We start from the raw sequence: 12,570 nt of genomic DNA, 5'->3' as shown, positions 1-12,570 counted from the left end.
GGCTACAACCCGTTCTCCAACGGCATCCCAGACGGGAAGAGTAAGGTCGGAAGAGCGTGCAGGCCACGCCATTCGTCACCAGGAAGACACTAACCAACTGTGCTCTATGAGATCCTTTATCATCCACCAGTACGACGTCTGGGCCAACAGCACCTCTCAACAACCGCATATGATGACCCAAGATCTCGTCACGATACCTGACACATGGGCATTAAGCGAAATTTGTGGCTGGGTTGAGGATTTTTTGGTAGGAAAGACGTAAAAAGTTATCTTGGGTTAAGAATTATCAACAGATGTACACTCCTAGAAATTGAAATAAGGTCACCGTGAATTCATTGTCCCAGGAAGGGGAAACTTTATTGACACATTCCTGGGGTCAGATACATCACATGATCACACTGACAGAACCACAGGCACATAGACACAGGCAACAGAGCATGCACAATGTCGACACTAGTACAGTGTATAACCACCTTTCGCAGCAATGCAGGCTGCTATTCTCCCATGGAGACGATCGTAGAGATGCTGGATGTAGTCCTATGGAACGGCTTGCCATGCCATTTCCACCTGGCGCCTCAGTTGGACAAGCGTTCGTGCTGGACGTGCAGACCCCGTGAGACGACGCTTCATCCAGTCCCAAACATGCTCAATGGGGGACAGATCCGGAGATCTTGCTGGCCAGGGTAGTTGACTTACACCTTCTAGAGCACGTTGGGTGGCACGGAATACATGCGGACGTGCATTGTCCTGTTGGAACAGCAAGTTCCCTTGCCGGTCTAGGAATGGTAGAACGATGGGTTCGATGACGGTTTGGATGTACCGTGCACTATTCAGTGTCCCCTCGACGATCACCAGTGGTGTACGGCCAGTGTAGGAGATCGCTCCCCACACCATGATGCTGGGTGTTGGCCCTGTGTGCCTCGGTCGTATGCAGTCCTGATTGTGGCGCTCACCTGCACGGCGCCAAACACGCATACGACCGTCATTGGCACCAAGGCAGAAGCGACTCTCATCGCTGAAGACGACACGTCTCCATTCGTCCCTCCATTCACGCCTGTCGCGACACCACTGGAGGCGGGTTGCACGATGTTGGGGCGTGAGCGGAAGACGGCCTAACGGTGTGCGGGACCGTAGCGCAGCTTCATGGAGACGGTTGCGAATGGTCCTCGCCGATACCCCAGGAGCAACAGTGTCCCTAATTTGCTGGGAAGTGGCGGTGCGGTCCCCTACGGCACTGCGTAGGATCCTACGGTCTTGGCGTGCATCCGTGCGTCGCTGCGGTCCGGTCCCAGGTCGACGGGCACGTGCACCTTCCGCCGACCACTGGCGACAACATCGATGTACTGTAGAGACCTCACGCCGCACGTGTTGAGCAATTCGGCGGTACGTCCACCCGGTCTCCCGCATGCCCACTATACGCCCTCGCTCAAAGTCCGTCAACTGCACATACGGTTCACGTCCACGCTGTCGCGGCATGCTACCAGTGTTAAAGACTGCGATGGAGCTCCGTATGCCACGGCAAACTGGCTGACACTGACGGCGGCAGTGCACAAATGCTGCGCAGCTAGCGCCATTCGACGGCCAACACCGCGGTTCCTGGTGTGTCCGCTGTGCCGTGCGTGTGATCATTGCTTGTACAGCCCTCTCGCAGTGTCCGGAGCAAGTATGGTGGGTCTGACACACCGGTGTCAATGTGTTCTTTTTTCCATTTCCAGGAGTGTAGAAGTAACTTCAGATGTTCCCCATGGAAAAGTGTTGTGGACCACAGATGCTCAAGAAGTGTATTAGTGATAATGCAAGCAATATTAAGGGTAACCCCAGACTTTTCGCAGACGATACGATTACCTGTAATGAAGTACTGTCTGAAAGAGAAGCGCCGTTGCTCGTCAGAATGGTTCAGAGACTAGCCACTAACGTTGTATGTTCGGAAATGTGAAATTGCGCAATTCAGAAAACGAAAAATGTGGTATTCTATGACTATATTACCAATAAATCGCAGCATGAATCTGTCAACTCATACAAATAGCTGGGTGTAACAATCTGTAAGTATATACGATGGAACGACAACACAGCCTCAGTCGTGAATAAAGCAGGTGATAGACAACGATTTTTTAGTAGACCGTTGGTGAAATGGAATCAGTTTACAGGTGAGCCTGTTTACAAAATACTCGTACACACGACACAGCACGTAGCTCAAACATATGGAACCCGTACGAAATTGGACTAACAGGGAATATTGAAATTATACAGAGAAGGGCAGGACGAATGCTCACATGTCGGTATCACCGACGGGGAGTGTCATGTGATGCTGAAAGAACTGAACTGGTGGAATCATGAAGGCAGACATAAATTACCCAGTGAGGACCCACTTAGAAAGTCTCTAGAACCAACTCTGTTTTCTAGGAATATTCTGCAACATTTACGCATCACTCCCGTAGCGATTGCAAAGACAACATTAAGGCTAACTACAGCACTCAAACGGAGTTTAAGGAAACTACATGTGAACGGAACCGAGAAAGTCCTAATAAGTGGTATAAAGGGACATGTCTTTCGTTACGCACTTCACAGTGCTTTGCACGGTACAGACATACACTTAGCTGTGGACACATGCACAAACTACACTTGTAGTGAAAACTGCTGTCTACTTAGAGGCTGAATTTAAATGATGACATTAAAGATAACAGGAAAATACACTCCTGGAAATTGAAATAAGAACACCGTGAATTCATTGTCCCAGGAAGGGGAAACTTTATTGACATATTCCTGGGGTCAGATACATCACATGATCACACTGACAGAACCACAGGCACATAGACACAGGCAACAGAGCATGCACAATGTCGGCACTAGTACAGTGTCTATCCACCTTTCCCAGCAATGCAGGCTGCTATTCTCCCATGGAGACGATCGTAGAGATGCTGGATGTAGTCCTGTGGAACGGCTTGCCATGCCATTTCCACCTGGCGCCTCAGTTGGACCAGCGTTCGTGCTGGACGTGCAGACCGCGTGAGACGACGCTTCATCCAGTCCCAAACATGCTCAATGGGGGACAGATCCGGAGATCTTGCTGGCCAGGGTAGTTGACTTACACCTTCTAGAGCACGTTGGGTGGCACGGGATACATGCGGACGTGCATTGTCCTGTTGGAACAGCAAGTTTCCTTGCCGGTCTAGGAATGGTAGAACGATGGGTTCGATGACGGTTTGGATGTACCGTGCACTATTCAGTGTCCCCTCGACGATCACCAGTGGTGTACGGCCAGTGTAGGAGATCGCTCCCCACACCATGATGCTGGGTGTTGGCCCTGTGTGCCTCGGTCGTATGCAGTCCTGATTGTGGCGCTCACCTGCACGGCGCCAAACACGCATACGACCATCATTGGCACCAAGGTAGAAGCGACTCTCATCGCTGAAGACGACACGTCTCCATTCGTCCCTCCATTCACGCCTGTCGCGACACCACTGGAGGCGGGCTGCACGATGTTGGGGCGCGAGCGGAAGACGGCCTAACGGTGTGCGGGACCGTAGCCCAGCTTCATGGAGACGGTTGCGAATGGTCCTCGCCGATACCCCAGGAGCAACAGTGTCCCTAATTTGCTGGGAAGTGGCGGTGCGGTCCCCTACGGCACTGCGTAGGATCCTACGGTCTTGGCGTGCATCCGTGCGTCGCTGCGGTCCGGTCCCAGGTCGACGGGCACGTGCACCTTCCGCCGACCACTGGCGACAACATCGATGTACTGTGGAGACCTCACGCCCCACGTGTTGAGCAATTCGGCGGTACGTCCACCCGGCCTCCCGCTTGCCCTCTATACGCCCTCGCTCAAAGTCCGTCAACTGCACATACGGTTCACGTCCACGCTGTCGCGGCATGCTACCAGTGTTAAGGACTGCGATGGAGCTCCGTATGCCACGGCAAACTGGCTGACACTGACGGCGGCGGTGCACAAATGCTGCGCAGCTAGCGCCATTCGACGGCCAACACCGCGGTTCCTGGTGTGTCCGCTGTGCCGTGCGTGTGATCATTGCTTGTACAGCCCTCTCGCAGTGTCCGGAGCAAGTATGGTGGGTCTGACACACCGGTGTCAATGTGTTCTTTTTACCATTTCCAGGAGTGTACAATCTGTCCTAGTCCATTGCTTGTTGACCCTAGTGGTTAAGTAATCTTCCACAGACCAATTGTCAGAAAGAATTATGTGATGGAACATAGAAGTGTATTCAAAACTGTAATACCATGAAGAGTGAAAAAGGCTCCACAATATGTATGATGGGGCGACACGTTCGCAGCATTGATGAGGTAAGCACGTACAAGTCAGTAATGTAACATAAAAACACTCTGACCCAACAAGGCTTCGGGTATTATACAGCTACGCTCCACTCACCGTGTCCCGCTTGGAGTAGGATGACATCACACCACTAGTCAGTTGTACTTAAAGTACAGAAACGGCCATACCGAAACACGTACAAATTTAAATTGTAACAGAACGGTGACAAACAAGTTTCACACTTGACATTTCATTCGGAGGTCAATTAGTATAGATCACCACCATCTACATAGCTTGCTTCCTTGGCGTGAGCAAAGATTTGTGACTTATAATGTTACTGAATCATCATGAAGACGAAAATTGATAGCTGCTGGGGTGACGATGAATGCTTTCAGGCGTGATCACTAATCTCTGTTTAGATTTTGTGTGCAACTGCAATTATCACAGTGTTCCTCGTACTTCCTGCGCTCTCTAACTCTTATACGGGGTCCACGCAGTCACACTATAGTGCAATAGTCAGTACTGCCTGATCTGATAACATTGGGCTCTTCCTTCGGATGATACTGACGTCAGGAAAAGAGCAGTCTCAAAATTAGTGAAAGAGACTTGTAATTACGCCCTGTCAGTAGTAAATCAGATGTAATCTGGACACTTACAGGCTTATAGGAACAAGGACTCATCTTCATTTCAATTTTAATTCATCGATACTTTCCTTTTTATGCAAAACACCATCATCAGATTCAGTAACATTCGAAAACTTAGGCACGATATAGTATTAGTGAAATTTTTAAGTATGTGTTGTTATTGTGGCGGTCAATCCGAAGACTGGTTTGACGCAGCTCTCCATGCTTCTCTATCTTGGTCAAGCATCTTCTTCTCCGAATAACTACTGCAACCTATCAACCGATCCCTTCTTTTACCTAAATTATTCAACAAATTTCTTTTCTCCCCCGTTCCAGACACTACCTCCTCATTGGTATCATGGTATACCTATCTAATCTTCACCAGTCTTCTCTAGAAACACATTTTGAAGGCTTTTATTTTATTCTTTTCAGAACTGTTCGTCGTCCACTTTCCCCTTCCATACAAGGCTACACTCCACACAAATACTTTCAGGAAAGGCTTCCTGGTGGTTGAATCTACGTTAGAGGTTAACAAATTTCTCTTCTTCAGAAACTCTTCTCTTGGTGTTAACAGCCTACATTTTATACCTTGACTACTTTGGCCATCGTCAGTTATTTTCCTGCCCTAACAGCAAAATTCGTCTGTTACTTTTAGGGCCTCGTTTCCTAATCTAATTCTTTCAGGATCACCTCATTTAATTCTACTATATTCCATTACCCATGTTTTGCTTTTGTTGATGTTCATCTTATATTCTCGTTTCAAGACGCTGTCCATTCCGTTAAACTACTCATCCAAGTCCTTCCCTGTCTCTCACAGAAATACACCGTTGCCTGAAAACCGAAAAGCTTTTCTTTCTCCCAGAGCAAATTTTCTTTCGTTTCCTTTACTGCTTCCTCAATGTACAGACTGAACAACATCGCGGTTAGGCTACAACCCTGTCTCTCTCCCTTCTCAAATACTGCTTCCCTTCCATGCCCATTGACTCTTGCTACAGTTGTTTGGTTTCTCTACGAGTTAAATATAACTTTTCCCTCTCTTCTATAACACCAGATAACTTCAGAGATTCAATGAGTGTATTGCAATTAACATTGTTCAAAGCTTTTTCCTAATATAAAAAAGCTATAAACGCATGTTTACCTTTCCTTAACCTAATATCTAAGATAAGATATAGGGTCAGTGTGTCCTCGTGTGTTCCTGCATTTCTCCAAGTCCAAATTTATCTTCACCGAGGTTGACTTCAATCAGATTTTCCATTGTTCTGTAACAAATTCCTGTTGTTTTTATCAACTATCACTTATTAAAGTGATAGTTTGGTACTATTCACATTACTCAGTACCTGATTTATTTGGAATTACAATTATTACGCTCTTCTTGGAGTCTGAGAGCATTTCGCCTGTCTCATACGTCTTGCACATCAGGTAGAAGAGTTTCCTCGTGACTGGCTCTCCGAAGGCTATAAACAGTTGTGGCAGAATGTCTTCTGACCCCAGTGTCTGGTTTCTACTCTGGTATTTCAATGCTCTGTAAAATTTTTCTTGCAGTATCGAACCTCCTATCTCATTTTCACCGACATTCTCTTCCCTTTCCATATGATTGCCTTCAAACTAATTTCCCTTGTATGAACCCTCTATATACTTCATCCACCTTTCAGCTTTCGATTCTTTGCTTACTAGTGGATTATCATCTGAGCTACTGATACTCATATAGATGCTTCTCTTTTCTCCAAAGGTCTTTTTCTGCAGGTGGTATCTATCTTCCCCTAAATGCATATGCTTCTTATCTTATTTTTGTCCTCCAGCCCATCTTGCCTAGCCATTTTGCACTTTGTCAGTCTCAATTTTAAAGGTTTGTATTACCTTTCGCATCTTAATTTGTTGCATTTTCATATTTCCTACTTTAAAAGCTAAATTCAGTATGTCTTGTGGTACCAAAGGATTTCTACTAGGCCTTGTCGTTTTACTTCATTGAGCTACCGCTGTCTTCAGTATTTCGTCTCTCAAAGCTACCCATTCTTCTACAGCATTCCTTTCACCTGTCGTAGTTAATCGTTGCCTAATGCTCCTTTGAAATACTCAGCAAACTCTGGTTCTTTCGAGTTATTATCATCCCATCTCCTTAATTTTCTACCTTTTCTACATTTTTACAATTCCTTCAATTTTAATCTACCGATTATTACTAACAAATTGTGGTCTGATGCCACATCTGTCCCTGGAAAAGTCTTATAGTTTAAAATCTGGTTCCAAAATCTCTGTCTTACAATTAAGTAATCGATCTGAGGTACACACCATCCATGCATGATTCTTAAACCAATTGTTAGCGATGATTAAATAATGCTCTGTTCAAAATTGTACCAGTAGGCTTCCTCTCTCATTCCTTTCGCCTAGTCCGCATTTAGCTACTATTTTTCCTTCTCTTCCTTTTCCTACAATCTAATTTCAGTCCACACCTACAATTAAATTTTCTTCTGCTTTAACTACCTGACTAACTTATATTATCTCACCGTACATTCTGGGCATATGTATTGCGTGAAATTAGGTGAACGAAATAAAGCAGTGCGGCTTGAATAAAGTTGCCATGATTAAATCACGTACGTCGCTATTGTAAATAAAATTTCCATTGAACTATTAAACTACACATGTAAACTTTTTTTAAAACATGTGTATGGGTCCGTGTCTCAGTGCAAAAAGTAATACCAGTTTACTTACTTGGTATCTGAACTGTTACATTGGCTACCGCCATCTATGTGCAACTCATGATCATATATCATAAATATCCTTAAGCACTGACAGAGTGACAGAAACGTTTTCCGTGAGTGAAAGATGGTAGATGACAGGAATTTCTTGGCATATGTACGTTCAATCCCCCAAGGCCAGCGTTCTCCATTGTGGTAGTAAATCGATAGCTGATAATAATTGTGTAACGTTGTATATCGCCGTAGAGTTCAGTATTTTTCAAGCGAGCATTCGGATGTACGCAATAGAACGTTTCTCTGTAATATACAACAACTCTAAGGGCACGTGTGCGTGGCACGTCATATGTTTCTATGTAAAGTTCTCTTCAGATTTTGAAGGATATTAACTGCTAATGTAGATAAATTCTATTCCAAAGAACTGTGATTTTCCACACACATGTCAATATGACAATTTACGTATTATATCTGGAATGAACCTGGATTAAAGCTTGGAAGAACAAACTGCAAAGGCACATCGCTAATACTATACCTGCAAATTTCACAGTATCGGTGTCGCTCCTGTTTTGATTATAGGACAAGATGGCCTCTCCATCACAGTTTCTTCCTGTTTCATTTGATACTGTAGTCCGCCAAGGCTAATGTCTAGTAAACTATGAAGCGGCTGAATTGTGAAAGGTGTTCATGATACAGTGTTGCCCTGCAGCTTTCGGGAATATCGGGAATTTCATGATGACTTAATGTCGACATTGTCTCCATACGATTAAATTTATTTCTTATGGATAGTGCGTCACAGCATGTAACTAGAAAACATGACATTTCAGCTAGCATGAGTTGCTGCTAAACAGTTCTTTATTTAAAACCAGGTTCCATCATTAAATCTCAATGAAGTCTCTTAATGTTCTGAAACAAATCTCCATTAGTAACGGTTTGAGTTTAGACAAAAACCGGCGTGCGCTACCCACTCCCACCAACATTAAAGGCTTTTCATGTAATGTGACATTCCATTAATTATTTGGTCAGTGGACACAATAGAAACGCCATGAAACTGAAACAACTTCTTAGGGTATCCCTGATTATATTTGTTAAATTAGGGTCGTCTAATCATGGGAGATGTCGTAGGAATTAGGTTTCGTAAATGGAAGACGATTTCATAAATTCTTAAATTTATATTGACATTTAAAAACCACATGTAACCTTATTTCCATGTTACACGTGGAAAATGAAAAAGTAGAAAGTTAACATGAAAAACTGAAGCTAATATTGTGGGACATGCATTGAAATCGTTGGAAGACTGAGCAAATCGTATTTTCAAAGGAACTGGTGAAATAACCCAATGAACTCGGCATCCAAGATGCACAAGTAAAGCTGGCCAATGTGGCCGTGCGGTTCTAGGCGATTCTGTTTGGAACTGCGTAACTGCTACGGTCGCAGGTTCGAATCCTGCCCCGGGCATGGATGTGTGTCATGTCCTTAAGTTATTAGGTTTAAGTAGTTCTAAGTTATAGGGGACTGATGACCACAGATGTTAAGTCCCATAGTGCTCAGAGCCATTTGAACCATTTTTTGCACAAGTAACCATATAAATGTGAGATACTCAGAAATACAAATTCCAAATGAAATACTAAATTAACACTTCATACAATTAACAAATGCTGTACTTACATCTTCAAACTGCACAGTCAGCTTGGGACTGCAGCCAAGAAGCAAATCAGCATAACTTCAGGAAATGAATGATCGCTGGCACGGATCGACTCTCGGCAAACGAATGATAAGATTGCCAAGTTTTCGGTTCTCAGCCCCAACTATCTTCGACGAGCGACAGCATTCTTGTAGTCATTGTGACCGAACAGTATGGACTGTAGGAATAGATATGGAGAGCAACGCTGCAAAAGTCCCCCGGAAGCGGCGTACAAATAAACATAAACAATATCTGAGGTTGGTATGGGTTTTTAACTGTCTCTTCCTATTGGTTGATTAGGCACATACAATGGCTATGAGGGAAGGCAATGCGCTAGGCGATCAGTAATACTGTTGAGTTGTTGTTGCTGTGGTCTCCAGTCCTGCGACTGGTTTGATGCAGCTCTCCATGCTACCCTATCTTGTGCAAGTGTCTTCATCTCTCAGTACCTACTGCAACCTACATCATTCTGCATCTGATTAGTGTATTCATCTCTTGGTCTCCCTCTACGATTTTCACCCTCCACGCTGCCCTCCAATGCTAAATTTGTGATCCCTTGATGCCTCAGAACATGTCCTACCAACCGGTCCCTTCTTCTCGTCAAGTTGTGCCACAAATTCCTATTCTCCCCAATTCTATTCAATACCTCCTCATTAGTTACGTGATCTACCCATCGAATCTTCAGCATTCTTCTGTAGCACCACATTTCGAAAGCTTCTATTCTCTTCGTGTCCAAACTATTTATCGTCCATGTTTCACTTCCATACATGGCTACACTCCATACAAATACTTTCAGAAACGACTTCCTGACACTGAAATCTATACTCGATGTTAACAAATTTCTCTTCTTCAGAAACGCTTTCCTTGCCATTGCCAGTCAACATTTTATATGTTCTCTACTTCGACTATCATCAGTTATTTTGCTCCCCAAATAGCAAAACCCCTTTACTACTTTGTGTCTCATTTCCTAATCTAATACCCTCAGCATCACCCAATTTAATTCGACTACATTCCATTATCCTCGTTTTGCTTTTGTTGATGTTCATCTTATATCCTCCTTTCAAGACACTGTCCATTCCGTTCAACGGCTCTTCCAAGTCCTTTGCTGTCTCTGAGAGAATTACAATGTCATCGGCGAACCTCAAAGTTTTTATTTCTTCTCCATGAATTTAAATACCTACTCCGAATTTTTCTTCTGTTTCCTTTACTGCTTGCTCAATATACAGATCGAATAACATTGGGGAGAGGCTACAACCCTGTCTCACACCCTTCTCAACCATTGCTTCCCTTTCATGCCCCTCGACTCTTATAACTGCCATCTGGTTTCTGTACAAATTGTAAATAGCCTTTCGCTCCCTGTATTTTACCCCTGCTACCTTCAGAATTTGGAAGAGAGTATTCCAGTCAACATTGTCAAAAGCTTTCTCTAAGTCTACAAATGCTAGAAACGTAGGTTTGCCTTTCCTTAATCTTTCTTCTAAGATAAGTCGTAAGGTCAGTATTGCCTCACGTGTTCCAATATTTCTACGGAATCCAAACTGGTATTCCCCGATGTCGGCTTCTACCAGTTTTTCCATTCGTCTGTAAAGAATTTGTGTTAGTATTTGGCAGCTGTGACTTATTAAACTGATAGTTCGGTAATTTTCACATATGCCAACACCTGCTTTCTTTGGGATTGTAATTATTATATTCTTTTTGAAGTCTGAGGTTACTTCACCTGTCTTATACATCTTATTCACCAGATGATAGAATTTTGTCAGGACTGGCTCTCCCAAGGCCGTCAGTAGTTCTAATGGAATGTTGTCTACTCCCGGGGCCTTGTTTCGGCTCAGGTCTTTCAGTGCTTTGTCAAACTCGTCACGCAGTATCGTATCACCCATTTCATCTTCTTCTACATTCTCTTCCATTTCTATAAAATTGCCCTCAAGTACATCACCCTTGTATAGACCCTCTATATACTCCTTCCATCTTTCTGCTTTCCCTTCTCTGGTTAGAACTGGGATTCCATCTGAGCTCTTGATATTCATACAAGTGGTTCTCTTTTCTCCAAAGGTCTGTTTAATTTTCGTGTAGGCTGTATCTATCTTTCCTGTAGTGAGATAATCCTCTACATCCTTACATTTGTCATCTAGCCATGCCTGCTTAGCCATTTTACACTTCTTGTCGATCTCATTTTTGAGACGTTTGTATTCCTTTTTGCCTGCTTCATTTACAGCATTTTTATATTTTTTCCTTTCAGTATTTCTTCTGTTACCCAAGTATTTCTACTAGCCCTCGTCTTTCTACCTACTTGATCCTCTGCTGCCTTCACTACTTCACCCCTCAGAGCTACCCATTCTTCTTGTACTGTACTTCTTTCCCCCCACTGCTGTCAATTGTTCCCTTATGCTCTCCCTGAAACTCTGTACAACCTCTGGTTTAGTCAATTTATCCAGGTCCCATCTCCGTAAATTCCCACCTTTTTGCAGTTTATTCAATTTTAATCTGCAGTTCATAACCAATAGATTGTGGTCAGAGTCCACATCTCCCAATGGAAATGTCTTACAATTTAAAACCTAGTTCCTAAATCTCTGTCTCACCATTATATAATCTATCTGATACCTTTTAGTATCCCCGGGATTCTTGCATGTATACAACCTTCTTTTATGATTCTTGAACAAAGTGTTAGCTATGATTAAGTTATGCTCTGTGCAATATTCTACCAGACGGCTTCCTCTTTCATTTCTTAGCCCCAATCCATATTCACCTACTATGTTTCCTTCGCTCCCTTTTCCTAAACTCGAATTCCAGTCACCCATGACTATTAAATTTTCGTCTCCCTTCACTATCTGAATAATTTCTTATATATATATATATATATATATATATATATATATATATATATATATATATTGTGTTTTCATTTTACCTCCACCAGTATAAGGCACATCAAATGTGATTTAAATTTGCGTGGCATCCTTGGATGGTTCTCTAGGTATGCTAGGCATGTTCTACCTATTCAGCATGGATGTCAACACGAATCCTACGTTTCCGTTCTAATGAAACTTGAGAAATTTATCTCCATCTCAACAGTATATATATATATATATATATACAATTTAAAACCTAGTTCCTAAATCTCTGTCTCACCATTATATAATCTATCTGATACCTTTTAGTATCCCCGGGATTCTTGCATGTATACAACCTTCTTTTATGATTCTTGAACAAAGTGTTAGCTATGATTAAGTTATGCTCTGTGCAATATTCTACCAGAATATATATATATATATATATATATATATATACTGTTGAGATGGAGATAAATTTCTCAAG

Source organism: Schistocerca cancellata, chromosome 1 (genome assembly GCF_023864275.1).
Source record: "Schistocerca cancellata isolate TAMUIC-IGC-003103 chromosome 1, iqSchCanc2.1, whole genome shotgun sequence".
Taxonomy (NCBI): domain Eukaryota; kingdom Metazoa; phylum Arthropoda; class Insecta; order Orthoptera; family Acrididae; genus Schistocerca; species Schistocerca cancellata.
The sequence above is the reverse complement of the archived record's forward strand: the minus strand, read 5'-3'. Positions refer to the sequence as shown.